The sequence below is a fragment of the Coregonus lavaretus genome (assembly GCF_964263955.1).
Source record: "Coregonus lavaretus genome assembly, chromosome: 24".
NCBI lineage: Eukaryota > Metazoa > Chordata > Actinopteri > Salmoniformes > Salmonidae > Coregonus > Coregonus lavaretus.
The window spans coordinates 46,372,321-46,389,074 of NC_140011.1; positions in this window are offsets into that span (position 1 = coordinate 46,372,321).

Below are 16,754 nucleotides of genomic sequence, written 5' to 3' on the forward strand. Positions count from 1 at the left end.
GGTGTTTAACATGTCAGCTGAAAACATCATATGGTGTTTAAAATGTCAGCAAACCACATCATGTGATGTTTAACATGTCAGCTAACCACATTATTGAAATAACAATCTGAAATCTGGATCGGTTTTAAAATGTCAGCTAACCAAATCATATGGTGTTTAACATGTCAGCTAACCACATCAAATGATGTTTAATATGCTACTAACCACATCATATAGTGTTTAACATGTCAATTAACCACATCATGTATTTTTTTACAAGTCAGCTAACCACATCATACCGTGTTTAACATGTCAGCTAACCACATCTTATGCTATAACAATCTACCTGGATAGGTGTTTAACATGTCAGCTAACCATATCATATGTTGTTTAACATGTCAGCAAACCACATCATATGTTATTTAACATGTTAGCTGACAACATCATATGGTGTTTAACATTTCAGCAAACCACATCATAAGATGTTTAACATGTCAGCTAACCACATCTATTGATACAACAATCTGATAACTGGATAGGTTTTCAACATGTCAGCTAACCACATCAAATGGTGTTTAACATGTCAGGAACCACATCATACGGTGTTTAACATGTCAGCTAACATTTACATTTACATTTACGTCATTTAGCAGACGCTCTTATCCAGAGCGACTTACAAATGGGTGCATTCACCTTATAGCAAGTGGGATAACCACTTTACAATATGTTTTTTTTTTTTTTGGGGGGGGGGTAAGGGGGGGTAGAAGGATTACTTTATCCTATCCCAGGTATTCCTTTAAGAGGTGGGGTTTCAAGTGTCTCCGGAAGGTGGTGAGTGACTCCGCTGTCCTGGCGTCGTGAGGGAGCTTGTTCCACCATTGGGGTGCCAGAGCAGCGAACAGTTTTGACTGGGCTGAGCGGGAACTGTGCTTCCGCAGAGGTAGGGGAGCTAGCAGGCCAGAGGTGGATGAACGTAGTGCCCTCGTTTGGGTGTAGGGTCTGATCAGAGCCTGAAGGTAAGGAGGTGCCGTTCCCCTCACAGCTCGGTAGACAAGCACCATGGTCTTGTAGCAGATGCGAGCTTAAACTGGAAGCCAGTGGAGTGTGCGGAGGAGCGGGGTGACGTGAGAGAACTTGGGAAGGTTGAACACCAGACGGGCTGCGGCATTCTGGATGAGTTGTAGGGGTTTAATGGCACAGGCAGGGAGCCCAGCCAACAGCGAGTTGCAGTAATCCAGACGGGAGATGACAAGTGCCTGGATTATGACCTGTGCCGCTTCCTGTGTAAGGCAGGGTCGTACTCTCCGAATGTTGTAGAGCATGAACCTACAGGATCGGGTCACCGCCTTGATGTTAGCGGAGAACGACAGGGTGTTGTCCAGGGTCACGCCAAGGCTCTATGCACTCTGGGAGGAGGACACAACGCAGTTGTCAACCGTGATGGCGAGATCATGGAACGGGCAGTCCTTCCCCGGGAGGAAGAGCAGCTCTGTCTTGCTGAGGTTCAGCTTGAGGTGGTGATCCGTCATCCATACTGATATGTCTGCCAGACATGCAGAGATGCGATTCGCCACCTGGTTATCAGAAGGGGGAAAGGAGAAGATGAATTGTGTGTCATCTGCGTAGCAATGATAGGAGAGGCCATGTGAGGATATGACAGATCCAAGTGACTTGGTGTATAGCAAGAATAGGAGAGGGCCTAGAACTGAGCCCTGGGGGACACCAGTGGTGAGAGCACGTGGTGCGGAGACAGATTCTCGCCACGCCACTTGGTAGGAGCGACCTGTCAGGTAGGACGCAATCCAGGAGTGAGCCGCGCCGGAGATGCCCAACTCGGAGAGGGTGGAGAGGAGGATCTGATGGTTCACAGTATCAAAGGCAGCAGACAGGTCTAGAAGGACAAGAGCAGAGGAGAGAGAGTTAGCTTTAGCAGTGCGTAGAGCCTCCATGACACAGAGAAGAGCAGTCTCAGTTGAATGACCAGTCTTGAAACCTGACTGGTTTGGATCAAGAAGGTCATTCTGAGAGAGATAGCAAGAGAGTTGGCTAAAGACGGCACGCTCAAGAGTTTTGGAGAGAAAAGAAAGAAGGGATACTGGTCTGTAGTTGTTGACATCGGAGGGATCGAGTGTAGGTTTTTTGAGAAGGGGTGCAACTCTCGCTCTCTTGAAGACGGAAGGGACATAGCCAGCGGTCAAGGATGAGTTGATCAGCGAGGTGAGGTAAGGGAGAAGGTCTCCGGAAATGGTCTGGAGAAGAGAGGAGGGGATAGGGTCAAGCGGGCAGGTTGTTGGGCGGCCGGCCATCACAAGTCGCCAGATTTCATCTGGAGAGAGAGGGGAGAAAGAAGTCAAAGCATAGGGTAGGGCAGTGTGAGCAGGACCAGCAGTGTCATTTGACTTAACAAACGAGGATCGGATGTCGTCAACCTTCTTTTCAAAATGGTTGACGAAGTCATCCACAGAGAGGGAGGGGGGGGGGGGGGATTCAGCAGGGAGGAGAAGGTGGCAAAGAGCTTCCTAGGGTTAGAGGCAGATGCTTGGAATTTAGAGTGGTAGAAAGTGGCTTTAACAGCAGAAACAGAGGAAGAAAATGTAGAGAGGAGGGAGTGAAAAGATGCCAGGTCCGCAGGGAGTCTAGTTTTCCTCCATTTCCGCTCGGCTGCCCGGAGCTCTGTTCTGTGAGCTCGCAATGAGTCGTCAAGCCACGGAGAAGGAGGGGAGGACCGAGCCGGCCGGGAGGATAGGGGACATAGAGAGTCAAAGGATGCAGAAAGGGAGGAGAGGAGGGTTGAGGAGGCAGAATCAGGAGATTGGAGGGAAAAGGATTGGGCAGAGGGAAGAGATGATAGGATGGAAGAGGAGAGAGTAGCGGGAGAGAGAGAGCGAAGGTTGCGACGGCGCATTACCATCTGAGTAGAGGCAGAGTGTGTAGTGTTGGGGAAGAGCGAGAGAGAAAAGGATACAAAGTAGTGGTCGGAGACATGGAGGGGAGTTGCAGTGAAATTAGTAGAAGAACAGCATCTAGTAAAGATGAGGTCAAGCGTATTGCCTGCCTTGTGAGTAGGGGGGGGACGGTGAGTGGGTGAGGTCAAAAGAGGAGAGGAGTGGAAAGAAGGAGACAGAGAGAAATGAGTCAAAGGTAGACGTAGGGAGGTTGAAGTCACCCAGAACTGTGAGGGGTGAGCCATCCTCAGGAAAGGAATTTATCAAGGCGTCAAGCTCATTGATGAACTCTCCAAGGGAATCTGGAGGGCGATAAATGAAAAGGATGTTAAGCTTGAATGGGCTAGTGACTGTGACAGCATGGAATGCAAATGAGGAGATAGACAGATGGGTCAGGGGAAAAAGAGAGAATGTCCACTTGGGAGAGATGAGGATTCCTGTGCCACTGCCGCGCTGACCAGATGCTCTCGGGGTATGCGAGAACACATGGTCAGACGAGGAGAGAGAAGTAGGAGTAGCAGTGTTTTCAGTGGTAATCCATGTTTCCGTCAGCGCCAGGAAGTCGAGGGACTGGAGGGTAGCATAGGCTGGGATGAAGTCAGCCTTGTTGGCGGCAGAACGGCAGTTCCAGAGGCTGCCTGAGACCTGGAACTCCAGGTGGGTGGTGCGTGCAGAGACCACTGTTTCTGTATGATATGTTGGATTAAGGAATAAAGACAGACACCAATGTTCAGTTCAATAGCCTTGTTCAGCCTTGTACAAATCCCTACGCGTGGAGTCTGGGGAACAGTCCAACTAGTCGATTACCTATCAACTAGACTCCGTAACATCATCCTTTTCAATAGAAAGTGCAAACATAACATTGCGTTCTTAACAGTCAAGTCATAACAATTGAAAGTGCAAACATAACATTGCGTTCTTAACAGTCAAGTCATAACAATTGAAAAGCATGACATTTTCTTTTTACTTCAGCTGTCATCTTCCTTTTTTTTTTTTTTTTTTTTTTTTAAATTAACAGACAACCAGTTAAGTCTCTTGCTTACAGAGTAAGCCTGTCCGGTGGCTTGCACAGCCGACCCACCCGTGAGTAAGTATTGGCTCTGACAGGGGTAGGATTAGGGCCACGAGCTGGAGAGTTTGGTGGGGTAGAAGCTTCACCTTCAGTTGGCTCATGTCTCAATTCTGCACCCCTTACCCTTAGGCCTGGACTGTGATCCAGCTCATCTAAGTGAGTGTATGGCATGTTCTGGTTTGTCTGCTCTGCTACGCGCAGATCCACCCGATTGCGACGATAGAGGGAGCCACCAACATCCACCAGGTAAGAACGTGGTGCAACTCTCTGTAGGCATGTGCCCAGCCTCCAAAGTCCTGTGTGGTCTCCCGGCAGCGGTTTCATCCTTATAGTTTCACCCACCTCCAGCTCTGGTAGGTCTCGAGCAGTCCGGTCGTAGAAGCACTTAGCGAGCTGCTTTCTGTGACGCAGTTTGTCCGTGACGCCAACCATGACGCAGGGCTCAAGTAGCTTGTTAGCTACGGGGATAGTAGTCTTCAGACGTCTGGACAGAAGGCGTTGTGCTGGGCTGCTGTCCATGTTTTCGGTGGGTGTGTTCCTCCACTGTAAGATCGCTTTCCATGGGTCGTTGCTGTCGCGCAAGGCCCTGCTTAACAGGTTTTTTGCAATCTTGACAGCTGATTCTGCCTTGCCATTTGCTTTTGGGTGTCTTGGAGAGGAGGTCACGTGGTCAAACTCCCATTCTGAGGCGAAACGCTTGAACTGTGCAGTGAATTGTGGGCCATTGTCCGTGATTACCTTGTCAGGCTGACCTTGCCTTGCAAACTGCGCCTTGCAGCGCTTTATGACCGTCTCTGCGGACAAGTCAGGGAGCAGTTCAATTTCCCAAAAGTCAGAGTAATGATCAACGAGGAGAAGATAGTCCTTTTGTCTGTGGCTGAATAAGTCCATGCTGATGATTTGCCAGGCCCTTGTGGGCAGTTCGTGTGACATCATGGTTTCCTTTTGCTGTTCATGAGCGTACTCGTTGCATGTGGTACAGTTGCTGACAAAGTCTTTAATTTCTGCTTGCATGTTTGGCCAGTATAATGTTTCACGAGCCTGACGGTAGCATGCGTCACCTCCGACGTGACTGGAGTGTATGCGGGTAAGCATCTCTGGACGTAGTGATTTGGGAATAATGACCTTCTGACCTCTGAACAAGACGCCATTTTGCACACTGATCTCATCTCGAAAGGTCCAGTATTCTCTCACTGTGAAAGGTGTCTCCTCTTTCAGATATGGCCAACCTGCTAGAGCCATGGACTTCAGTGACTGTAGGTGTTCGTCCTTGTCAGTATGTTGCCTGATCTGGGCTAGGCGGTGATCTGTCACGTTTAAGTAGTCTGCCTGATTGATCTGTTGAACATCTTGTTGTTCCTGCTGTAGCGAACAGATGGCCTGCCGCTGATAGGCAGTGCCTCTACCTGTACATTGTGCTGTTGCCCTGCTCAGTGTGTCGCTGATGTACATCTCAGGTCCTGGCTTGTAAATGACCTTCAGGCTGTAGTTTTGCAGAGTCAGGAGCATACTTTGAAGCCTCTTGGGCGCGTTGAGGAGAGGTTTACTGAATATGGCAATGAGTGGTTTGTGGTCAGTTTCAGCGGTGACCAGCTCTCGACCATATAAGTAGTGATGGAATCGCTGGCAGGCGAAGACGATGCTGAGGCACTCTTTCTCAATTTGTGCATAGTTTTGTTCGGTGGGGGTGAGCGCTCTCGAGGCAAACGCAACGGGCTGGCCTTCCTGCATAAGGCAGCATCCAAGTCCCCTTTGGCTAGAGTCGCTCTGGATTGTGACAGGCTTCGTGACGTCGTAGTAGAGCAACACTGGCATGGATGAAGCCAGAGATTTCATCTCCTGCACTGCGGCCTCGTGCTTGGGTAGCCAGTGCCATGGTGTGTCTTTGTCCAGCAATCGGCGCAGAGGCTCACAGACTGCTGATAGGTGTGGCATGAACTTTGCAAGATAGTTTGCAAAGCCGATGAGACGCTGTACTCCTTTTGCATCAGACGGGTTTGGCATGTCGAGGATCGCTTGGACCTTGTCTGGGTCCGGCTTCAGGCCTTTTGCCGAGAGAATGTGGCCATGGAAGTGGACGTCTTTCACCTTGAACTGCAGCTTCTTCAGGCCAAGACGAAGCTTAACTGATCGGCAGCGCTCCATCAGTGCCAGGAGCTTCACATCGTGGTCGCGTTCTGCTTCTTCGTCTGTTTCACCACAGCCTACGATCAGGATATCATCGGCGATGGGTTCAATGCCCTTGAGCCCAGCCAGTAACTCGTGCTGCTTGCGTTGGTATACCTCAGGCGCCACTGAGACACCAAACGGGAGCTTGAGCCAGCGTTTCCGACCCCAGGGGGTCCAGAAGGTAGTCATGAAGCTGCTTTCTTCGTCCAGCTTGCATTGAAGGAATGCATCTCGGGCATCCACCAAGGTGAAAATCCTGGCCTTGGGAAGCTTATAGAGGACATCCTCTAGTGTCGGCATGATGTAGTGGGATCGTTTCAGTGCTTGGTTCAGATGCTTTGGGTCGATGCAGACCCTCAGCTTCTCTGGTTTTTTTACTATGACCATATTGCTGATCCAGTCAGTTGGTTCAGTCACAGATGTCATGTGGCCATCGGCCTCATACTTGTCCAGCTGGGCCTTCACAGCCACTTTCATTGCAATGGGCACATTGCGAGGAGCACACTGGACTGGAGTAATGCTCTCATCCACTTCAAAGTGTACCTCCCCAGGCACTGATTCAACGGGCATGTTGAATACATCGTCATATCTACTGAGTAGTTGTTCTTTGGACAGGGGTCCATGCTGGACATGATCCACAATGTGCAGGTCATTTGGTACAGTGAACTGCATCAGTCCCAGGCGTTCGCATGTAGAGCCTGAGAGGAGAGGATTTTGACTGGTTTTCACAATCTCGAACTCCAGCTTGTGTTTGCGTCCCCGAATAACACATTCGGTCTCAAAGGTGCCCATAGAGCTCATTAGTTCTCCTGAGTACAGCTTTAGTCTAGTATCGCTGGGAAATAGATGTGTGTCAGGTGCCAGATTGATTTTGTCTTTGTAGCTCATTACGTTGCATGTAGCACCCGAATCCAGTTGACATTGTTGTTGCTTGTTGTGTAATCGTAGTGTCACAAACCATTTCTTCCCTCTTGAGTGTACAGCCCCAATGGATTCATGCATGTAAATGTCACTTTCACTGTTCAGCTCTGAACATTGAGTAACATCATCAACACAGTGAACCTTGCCCTCACTCACCCTTCTTTTGCTTTTGAGACACACTTTTGCAAAGTGATTATTAGTTCCACAAGCTCTGCATGGTTTTCCATAGGCCGGGCAGTGCTCTTTGCCACGTGTGTGTGTATTCCCACAGTATTTACATGCTACGGGGCTCTCTGTGTTCACCGTTCGTGGTGAATTACTCTGCCTCGATTGGTTTTGTCTGAATGTCTGCCTAGCAACAGCGTGAACAGTATCAACGTCGGAGCGTGGGGTTTCAGTTTCCATTGCTCTCATTCTCATGTCAGTGACTTCAGCAGTGCGGCACATTTCGATGGCAGTTACTAATGTTAAGCCTCTCTCTCTCAGTAGACGCCGGCGCGTATTCTCATTTGCAATTCCCAGTACTATTTTGTCACGAATCAGTTCATCTTTCAATCCCCCGTATTCACAAGTGGCGGATTTCTCTCTCAAACGGGTTACAAAGTTGTGTACTGACTCACCCTCTTCCTGTTTGCAGCTTCCGAAAACGAACCGCTCGTAAATTACGTTTCTGGCGGGTTTGAAGTAATTCTCCAATGCATCCAATATAGCCTTTGCATCACACTGTTGTCGTGCCGTGAGGGTGAGATTGTGCCGGTAGATATGCCTGCATTCGCTGCCCATTAAACTCCTCAGAGTTGCCGCTTGTACCTCGTTGGGTTTCTCACGTAGACCGGTCGCCAGCGCATAGTCCTCGAATTCATCCCTGAAGTTGTCCCAATTAGTATTCCAGTCCCCTGTGAGAACCATGTGATTTGGTGGCGGAATGTTCGCTGCCATAGCAATGGAATAGGAGATTTCTTTGTCTTCAGTCATGGAGGTAGGTAGTGATGCTAGCTAGCCAGCTAACACGAGTTGATCAGTGTTGTGAGTAGGAAACGGCTTGTGTTCGCATATGGAACGTAACTGCGCCTATACTGTACTTAGCTACAAAAATAACAAACGTGTGTTTTCCGAGCCACTTCTGATACCATGTTTCTGTATGATATGTTGGATTAAGGAATAAAGACAGACACCAATGTTCAGTTCAATAGCCTTGTTCAGCCTTGTACAAATCCCTACGCGTGGAGTCTGGGGAACAGTCCAACTAGTCGATTACCTATCAACTAGACTCCGTAACAACCACCAGGTTAGAGAGGCAGCAGCCACGCGGTGTGAAGCGTTTGTATGGCCTGTGCAGAGAGGAGAGAACAGGGATAGACAGACACATAGTTGACAGGCTACAGAAAAAGGCTACAATAATGCAAAGGACATCGGAATGAAATGAACTAAACATCTGGGAAAGCGAGAGAGCGGGGCCTCACTTACGTTTCACTGAAACACCCAAATATAACTCCCAACTTCCACCTCAGAAACTATAATTGTTGTAACCACATCACATGGTGTTTATCCTGTCAACTAAGCACACCAGATGGTGTTTAACATGCCAGCTAACCACATCATATGATATAACAATATGATACCTGGATAGGTGTTTAACATGACAGCAAACCACATCAAATGGTGTTTCACATCTCAGATAACCACATCATATGGTGGTTAATCTGTCAGCTAAGCACATCAAATGGTGTTTCACATCTCAGATAACCACATCATATGAAATAACAATCTTGATACCTGGATAGGTTTTCGACATGTCAGCTAACCATATCATATGAAATAACAATCTGATACCTGGATAAGTATTTAACATGTTACCTAACCACATCATATGGTGTTTAACATGTCAGCTAACCACATCATATGTTGTTTAACATGTCAACTAACCACATCATATGCTGTTTAACATGTCAACTAACCACATCATATGGTGTTTAACATGTCAACTAACCACATCATATGGTGTTTAACATGTCAACTAACCACATCATATGGTGTTTAACATGTCAACTAACCACATCATATGGTGTTTAACATGTCAGCTAACCACATCATATGGTGTTTAACATGTCAACTAACCACATCATATGGTGTTTAACATGTCAGCTAACCACATCATATGGTGTTTAACATGTCAACTAACCACATCATATGGTGTTTAACATGTCAACTAACCACATCATATGGTGACATGTCAACTAACCACATCATATGGTGTTTAACATGTCAACTAACCATCAATCAATTTTATTTTATATAGCCCTTCTTACATCAGCTAATATCTCGAAGTGCTGTACAGAAACCCAGCCTAAAACCCCAAACAGCTAGTAATGCAGGTGTAGAAGCACGGTGGCTAGGAAAAACTCCCTAGAAAGGCGAAAACCTAGGAAGAAACCTAGAGAGGAACCAGGCTATGAGGGGTGGCCAGTCCTCTTCTGGCTGTGCCGGGTGGAGATTATAACAGAACCATGCCAAGATGTTCAAAAATGTTCATAAGTGACAAGCATGGTCAAATAATAATCAGGAATAAATCTCAGTTGGCTTTTCATAGCCGATCATTAAGAGTTGAAAACAGCAGGTCTGGGACAGGTAGGGGTTCCATAACCGCAGGCAGAACAGTTGAAACTGGAATAGCAGCAAGGCCAGGCGGACTGGGGACAGCAAGGAGTCACCACGGCCGGTAGTCCCGACGTATGGTCCTAGGGCTCAGGTCTCTCAGTTGGCTTTTCATAGCCGATCATTAAGAGTTGAAAACAGCAGGTCTGGGACAGGTAGGGGTTTCGTAGCCGCAGGCAGAACAGTTGAAACTGGAATAGCAGCAAGGCCAGGCGGACTGGGGACAGCAAGGTGTCATCATGCCCGGTAGTCCTGACGTATGGTCCTAGGGCTCAGGTTCTCAGAGAGAAAGAGAGAACGAGAGAATTAGAGAGAGCATACTTAAATTCACACAGGACACTGGATAAGACAGGAGAAGTACTCCAGGTATAACCAACTAACCCCAGCCCCCCGACACATAAACTACTGCAGCATAAATACTGGAGGCTGAGACAGGAGCGGTCCGGAGACACTGTGGCCCCATCCGAAGAAACCCCCGGACAGGGCCAAACAGGAAGGATATAACCCCACCCACTCCGCCAAAGCACAGCCCCCGCACCACTAGAGGGATATCCCCAACCACCAACTTACAATCCTGAGACAAGGCCGAGTATAGCCCACAGAGGTCTCCACCACAGCACAAACCAAGGGGGGGGCGCCAACCCAGACAGGAAGATCACGTCAGTAACTCAACCCACTCAAGTGACGCACCCCTCCCAGGGACGGCATGAAAGAGCACCAGCAAGCCAGTGACTCAGCCCCTGCAACAGGGTTAGAGGCAGAGAACCCCAGTGGAGAGGGGAACCGGCCTGGCAGAGACAGCAAGGGCTGTTCGTTGCTCCAGCCTTTCCGTTCACCTTCACACTCCTGGGCCAGACTACACTCAATCATATGACCTACTGAAGAGATAAGTCTTCAGTAAAGACTTAAAGGTTGAGACCGAGTCTGCGTCTCTCACATGGGTAGGCAGACTGTTCCATAAAAATGGAGATCTATAGGAGAAAGCCCTGCCTCCCGCTGTTTGCTTAGAAATTCTAGGGACAATTAGGAGGCCTGCGTCTTGTGACCGTAGCGTACGTATTGGTATGTACGGCAGGACCAACTCGGAAAGATAGGTAGGAGCAAGCCCATGTAACGCTTTATAGGTTAACAGTAAAACCTTGAAATCAGCCCTTGCCTTAACAGGAAGCCAGTGTAGGGAAGCTAGCACTGGAGTAATATGATCAAATTTCTTGGTTCTAGTCAGGATTCTAGCAGCCGTATTTAGCACTAACTGAAGTTTATTTAGTGCTTTATCCGGGTAGCCGGAAAATAGAGCATTGCAGTAGTCTAACCTAGAAGTAACAAATGCATGGATTAATTTTTCTGCATCATTTTTGGACAGAACATTTCTGATTTTTGCAATGTTACGTAGATGGAAAAAAGCTGTCCTTGAAACAGTCTTGATATGTTCGTCAAAAGAGAGATCAGGGTCAAGAGTAACGCCGAGGTCCTTCACAGTTTTATTTGAGACGACTTTACAACCATCAAGATGAATTGTCAGATTTAACAGAAGATCTCTTTGTTTCTTGGGACCTAGAACAAGCATCTCTGTTTTGTCCGAGTTTAAAAGTAAAAAGTTTTCAGCCATCCACTTCCTTATGTCTGAAACACAGGCTTCTAGCGAGGGCAATTTTGGGGCTTCACCATGTTTCATTGAAATGTACAGCTGTGTGTCATCCGCATAGCAGTGAAAGTTAACATTATGTTTTCGAATAACATCCCCAAGAGGTAAAATATATAGTGAAAACAATAGTGGTCCTAAAACGGAACCTTGAGGAACACCGAAATGTACAGTTGATTTGTCGGAGGACAGACCATTCACAGAGACAAACTGATATCTTTCCGACAGGTAGGATCTAAACCAGGCCAGAACTTGTCCGTGTAGACCAATTTGGGTTTCCAGTCTCTCCAAAAGAATGTGGTGATCGATGGTGTCAAAGGCAGCACTAAGGTCTAGTAGCACGAGGACAGATGCAGAGCCTCGGTCTGACGCCATTAAAAGGTCATTTACCACCTTCACAAGTGCAGTCTCAGTGCTATGATGGGGTCTAAAACCAGACTGAAGCATTTCGTATACATTGTTTGTCTTCAGAAAGGCAGTGAGTTGCTGCGCAACAGCTTTTTCTAAAATTTTTGAGAGGAATGGAAGATTCGATATAGGCCGATAGTTTTTTATATTTTCCGGGTCAAGGTTTGGCTTTTTCAAGAGAGGCTTTATCACTGCCACTTTTAGTGAGTTTGGTACACATCCGGTGGATAGAGAGCTGTTTATTATGTTCAACATAGGAGGGCCAAGCATAGGAAGCAGCTCCTTCAGCAGTTTAGTAGGAATAGGATCCAGTATGCAGCTTGAAGGTTTAGAGGCCATGATTATTTTCATCATTGTGTCAAGAGATATAGTACTAAAACACTTAAGTGTCTCTCCCGATCCCAGGCCCTCGCAGAGCTGTGCAGATCCAGGACAGCTAAGCCTTGGAGGAATACGCAGATTCAAAGAGGAGTCCGTAATTTGCTTTCTAATGGTCATGATCTTTTCCTCAAAGAAGTTCATGAATTTATCACTGCTGAAGTGAAAGCCATCCTCTCTTGGGGAATGCTGCTTTTTAGTTAGCTTTGCAACAGTATCAAAAAGAAATTTTGGATTGTTCTTATTTTCCTCGATTAAGTTGGAAAAGTAGGATGATCGAGCAGCAGTGAGGGCTCTTCGGTACTGCACGGTACTGTCTTTCCAAGCTAGTCGGAAGACTTCCAGTTTGGTGTGGCGCCATTTCCGTTCCAATTTCCTGGAAGCTTGCTTCAAAGCTCGGGTATTTTCTGTATACCAGGGAGCTAGTTTCTTATGACAAATGTTTTTCGTTTTTAGGGGTGCAACTGCATCTAGGGTATTGCGCAAGGTTAAATTGAGTTCCTCAGTTAAGTGGTTAACTGATTTTTGTCCTCTGACGTCCTTGGGTAGGCAGAAGGAGTCTGGAAGGGCATCAATGAATTTTTGTGTTGTTTGAGAATTTATAGCACGACTTTTGATGCTCCTTGGTTGGGGTCTGAGCAGATTATTTGTTGCGATTGCAAATGTAATAAAATGGTGGTCCGATAGTCCAGGATTTTGTGGAAAAACATTAAGATCTACAACATTTATTCCATGGGACAAAACTAGGTCCAGAGTATGACTGTGGCAGTGAGTAGGTCCAGAGACATGTTGGACAAAACCCACTGAGTCGATAATGGCTCCGAAAGACTTTTGGAGTGGGTCTGTGGACTTCTCCATGTGAATATTAAAATCACCAAAAATTAGAATATGATCTGCTATGACTACAAGGTCTGATAGGAATTCAGGAAACTCAGAGAGGAACGCTGTATATGGCCCAGGAGGCCTGTAAACAGTAGCTATAAAAAGTGATTGAGTAGGCTGCATAGATTTCATGACTAGAAGCTCAAAAGATGAAAACGCCATTTTTTTTTTTGTAAATTGAAATTTGCTATCGTAAATGTTAGCAACACCTCCGCCTTTGCGGGATGCACGGGGAATATGGTCACTAGTGTAACCAGGAGGTGAGGCCTCATTTAACACAGCAAATTCATCAGGCTTAAGCCATGTTTCAGTCAGGCCAATCACATCAAGATTATGATCAGTGATTAGTTCATTGACTATGACTGCCTTTGAAGTGAGGGATCTAACATTAAGTAACCCTATTTTGAGATGTGAGGTATCACGATCTCTTTCAATAATGGCAGGAATGGAGGAGGTCTTTATCCTAATAAGATTGCTAGGGTGAACACCGCCATGTTTAGTTTTGCCCAACCTAGGTCGAGGCACAGACACAGTCTCAATGGGTATGGCTGAGCTGACTACACTGACTGTGCTATTGGCAGACTCCACTAAGCTGGCAGGTTGGCTAACAGCCTGCTGCCTGGCCTGCACCCTATTTCACTGTGGGGCTAGAGGAGTTAGAGCCCTATCTATGTTGGTAGATAAGAGGAGAGCACCCCTCCAGCTAGGATGGAGTCCGTCACTCCTCAGCAGGTCAGGCTTGGTCCTGTTTGTGGGTGAGTCCCAGAAAGAGGGCCAATTATCCACAAATGTTATATTTTGGGAGGGGCAGAAAACAGTTTTCAACCAGCGATTAAGTGCTGAGACTCTGCTGTAGAGCTCGTCACTTCCCCTAACTGGGAGGGGGCCAGAGACAATTACTCGATGCCGACACATCTTTCTAGCTGATTTACACGCTGAAGCTATGTTGCACTTGGTGACCTCTGACTGTTTCATCCTAACATCGTTGGTGCCGACGTGGATAACAATATCTCTATACTCTCTACACTCGCCAGTTTTAGCTTTAGCCAGCACCATCTTTAGATTAGCCTTAACGTCGGTAGCCCTGCCCCCTGGTAAACAGTGTATGATCGCTGGGTGATTCGTTTTAAGTCTAATACTGCGGGTAATGGAGTCGCCAATGACTAGGGTTTTCAATTTGTCAGAGCTAATGGTGGGAGCCTTCGGCGTCTCAGACCCCGTAACGGGAGGAGTAGAGACTAGAGAAGACTCAGACTCAGACTCCGACTCGCTACATAATGGGGAAAACCGGTTGAAGGTTTCTGTCGGCTGAATGAGCGACACCGGTTGAGCATTCCAACAGTATTTCCCTCCAGAAGCCATGAGAAAGTTGTCCGGCTGCGGGGACTGTGCGGGGGGATTTATACTAACGTTACTGTCTGTACTTACTGGTGGCACAGACGCTGTTTCTTCCTTTCCTACACTGAGATTACCCTTGCCTAACGATTGCGTCTGAAGCTGGGCTTGTAGCACAGCTATTCTCGCCGTAAGGCGATCGTTCTCCTGTATATTATGAGTACAGCGACTGCAATTAGAAGACATCATGTTAATGTTACTACTTAGCTTCGGCTGTTGAAGATGTTGATGAACCATGTCCAGATAAAGCGTCCGGAGTGAAAAAGTTGAATAAGGGAAAAAAGTTGCGATGGAAAAAAGGAAAATAACGTAAAGTTGGCAGCTAAAACGCACAGGAAAATGACTCTTCTGTCTCGGGATAAACGTCCGGGGTGAAAAAGTTTAACGAAAAAAAGATGAGTGAGGACAAAACTAAAAAGTTGGTAAATTTGTTGAACACAGAGATTGATTAAACGTTTATTAAAAGTAAAACGTGAATAGTTTGGCAGGTAGCCAAGTAGCAACAAACAGCACAGCAGCACGGAGACAATGCGGAAGCGAGACGGAAGTCACGGAAGTCAGCTGATCAGGATGTGTTGAGTCTGTAGAGGACCTAACCACATCATATGGTGTTTAACATGTCAACTAACCACATCATATGGTGTTTAACATGTCAACTAACCACATCATATGGTGTTTAACATGTCCCATCTGTGATGTAGTACATTTACCCTCCACTACTCCACGGTACACCATCAGTTATTTAGGTTTAGTGAATGATTTGTCCCAAATACAATGCTTTTAGTTTTGGAAATATTTAGGACTAGCTTATTCCTTGACATCCATTCTGAAACTAACTGCAGCTCTTTGTTAAGTGTTGCAGTCATTTCAGTCGCTGTAGTAGCTGAAGTGTATAGTGTTGAGTCGTCCGCATACATAGACACACTGGCTTTACTCAAAGACAGGGGCATGTCTTTAGTAAAAATTGAAAAAATTTAAGGGGCCTAGACAGCTGCCCTGGGGAATTTCTGATTCTACCTGGATTATGTTTTGAAGGATTCCATTAAAGAATACCCTCTGTGTTCTGTTAGACAGGTACAGTTGAAGTCGGAAGTTTACATACACCTTAGCCAAATACATTTAAACTCAGTTATTCACAATTCCTGACATTTAATCCTAGTAAAAAGTCCCTGTCTTAGGTCAGTTAGGATCACCACTTTATTTTAAGAATGTGAAATGTCAGAATAATTGTAGAGAGAATGATTTATTTCAGCTTTTATTTCTTTCATCACATTCCCAGTGGGTCAGAAGTTTACATACACTCAATTAGTATTTGGTAGCATTGCCTTTAAATTGTTTAACTTGGGTCAAACGTTTTGGGTAGCCTTCCACAAGCTTCTCACAATAAATTGGGTGAATTGTGGCCCATTCCTCCTGACAGAGCTGGTGTAACTGAGTCAGGTTTGTAGGCCTCCTTGCTCGCACACACTATTTCAGTTCTGCCCATACATTTTCTCTAGGATTGAGGTCAGGGCTTTGTGATGGCCACTCCAATTACTTGACTTTGTTGTCCTTAAGCCATTTTGCCACAACTTTGGAAGTATGCTTGGGGTCATTGTCCATTTGGAAGACCCATTTGCAACCAAGCTTTAACTTCCTGACTGATGTCTTGAGGTGTTGTTATGATGAGTTTCTCGGGTATCAAAGAAACAAGGATGCAAGGATATACTTAGACATTCTGTGGAGATTTCATACCAAGTATTTATTGAATCATGAGCTTGTGGGTTCATCTTTACAAACGGACATGGCTTTGCCCTTCGTCAGTTGAACTAACTTGAACAAAGACACTCTACCTTATATACCCTTTATTACCATCTTCCTGGCATCCATCTGGCAAGTCTCCATGGGCACTCCCTGCCTTTGATATTCATCACTCTTTACCCCAAGTCAGTATCCTAAACATCACTCATGCTATCACTAATCTCCTTTGACATAATGGAATGTAGACTTCATGGCCCCAAACCACTCATCTCTTAACTCTTCCTCTGTCCTCACAACACCAATGGCATGACATCATTACAATCCATTTTTATTTTTTTATTTTGTGGTAAGTGACATGACTTAACCCAAACAATGCACATATAACTTTATATAAAATACAATATTCTCCAATCAGTAGTACATATATCTCTGAATAGATCCTAAACTATGCTAGATACAGTGGGGGAAAAAAGTATTTAGTCAGCCACCAATTGTGCAAGTTCTCCCACTTAAAAAGATGAGAGAGGCCTGTAATTTTCATCATAGATACACGTCAACTATGACAGAC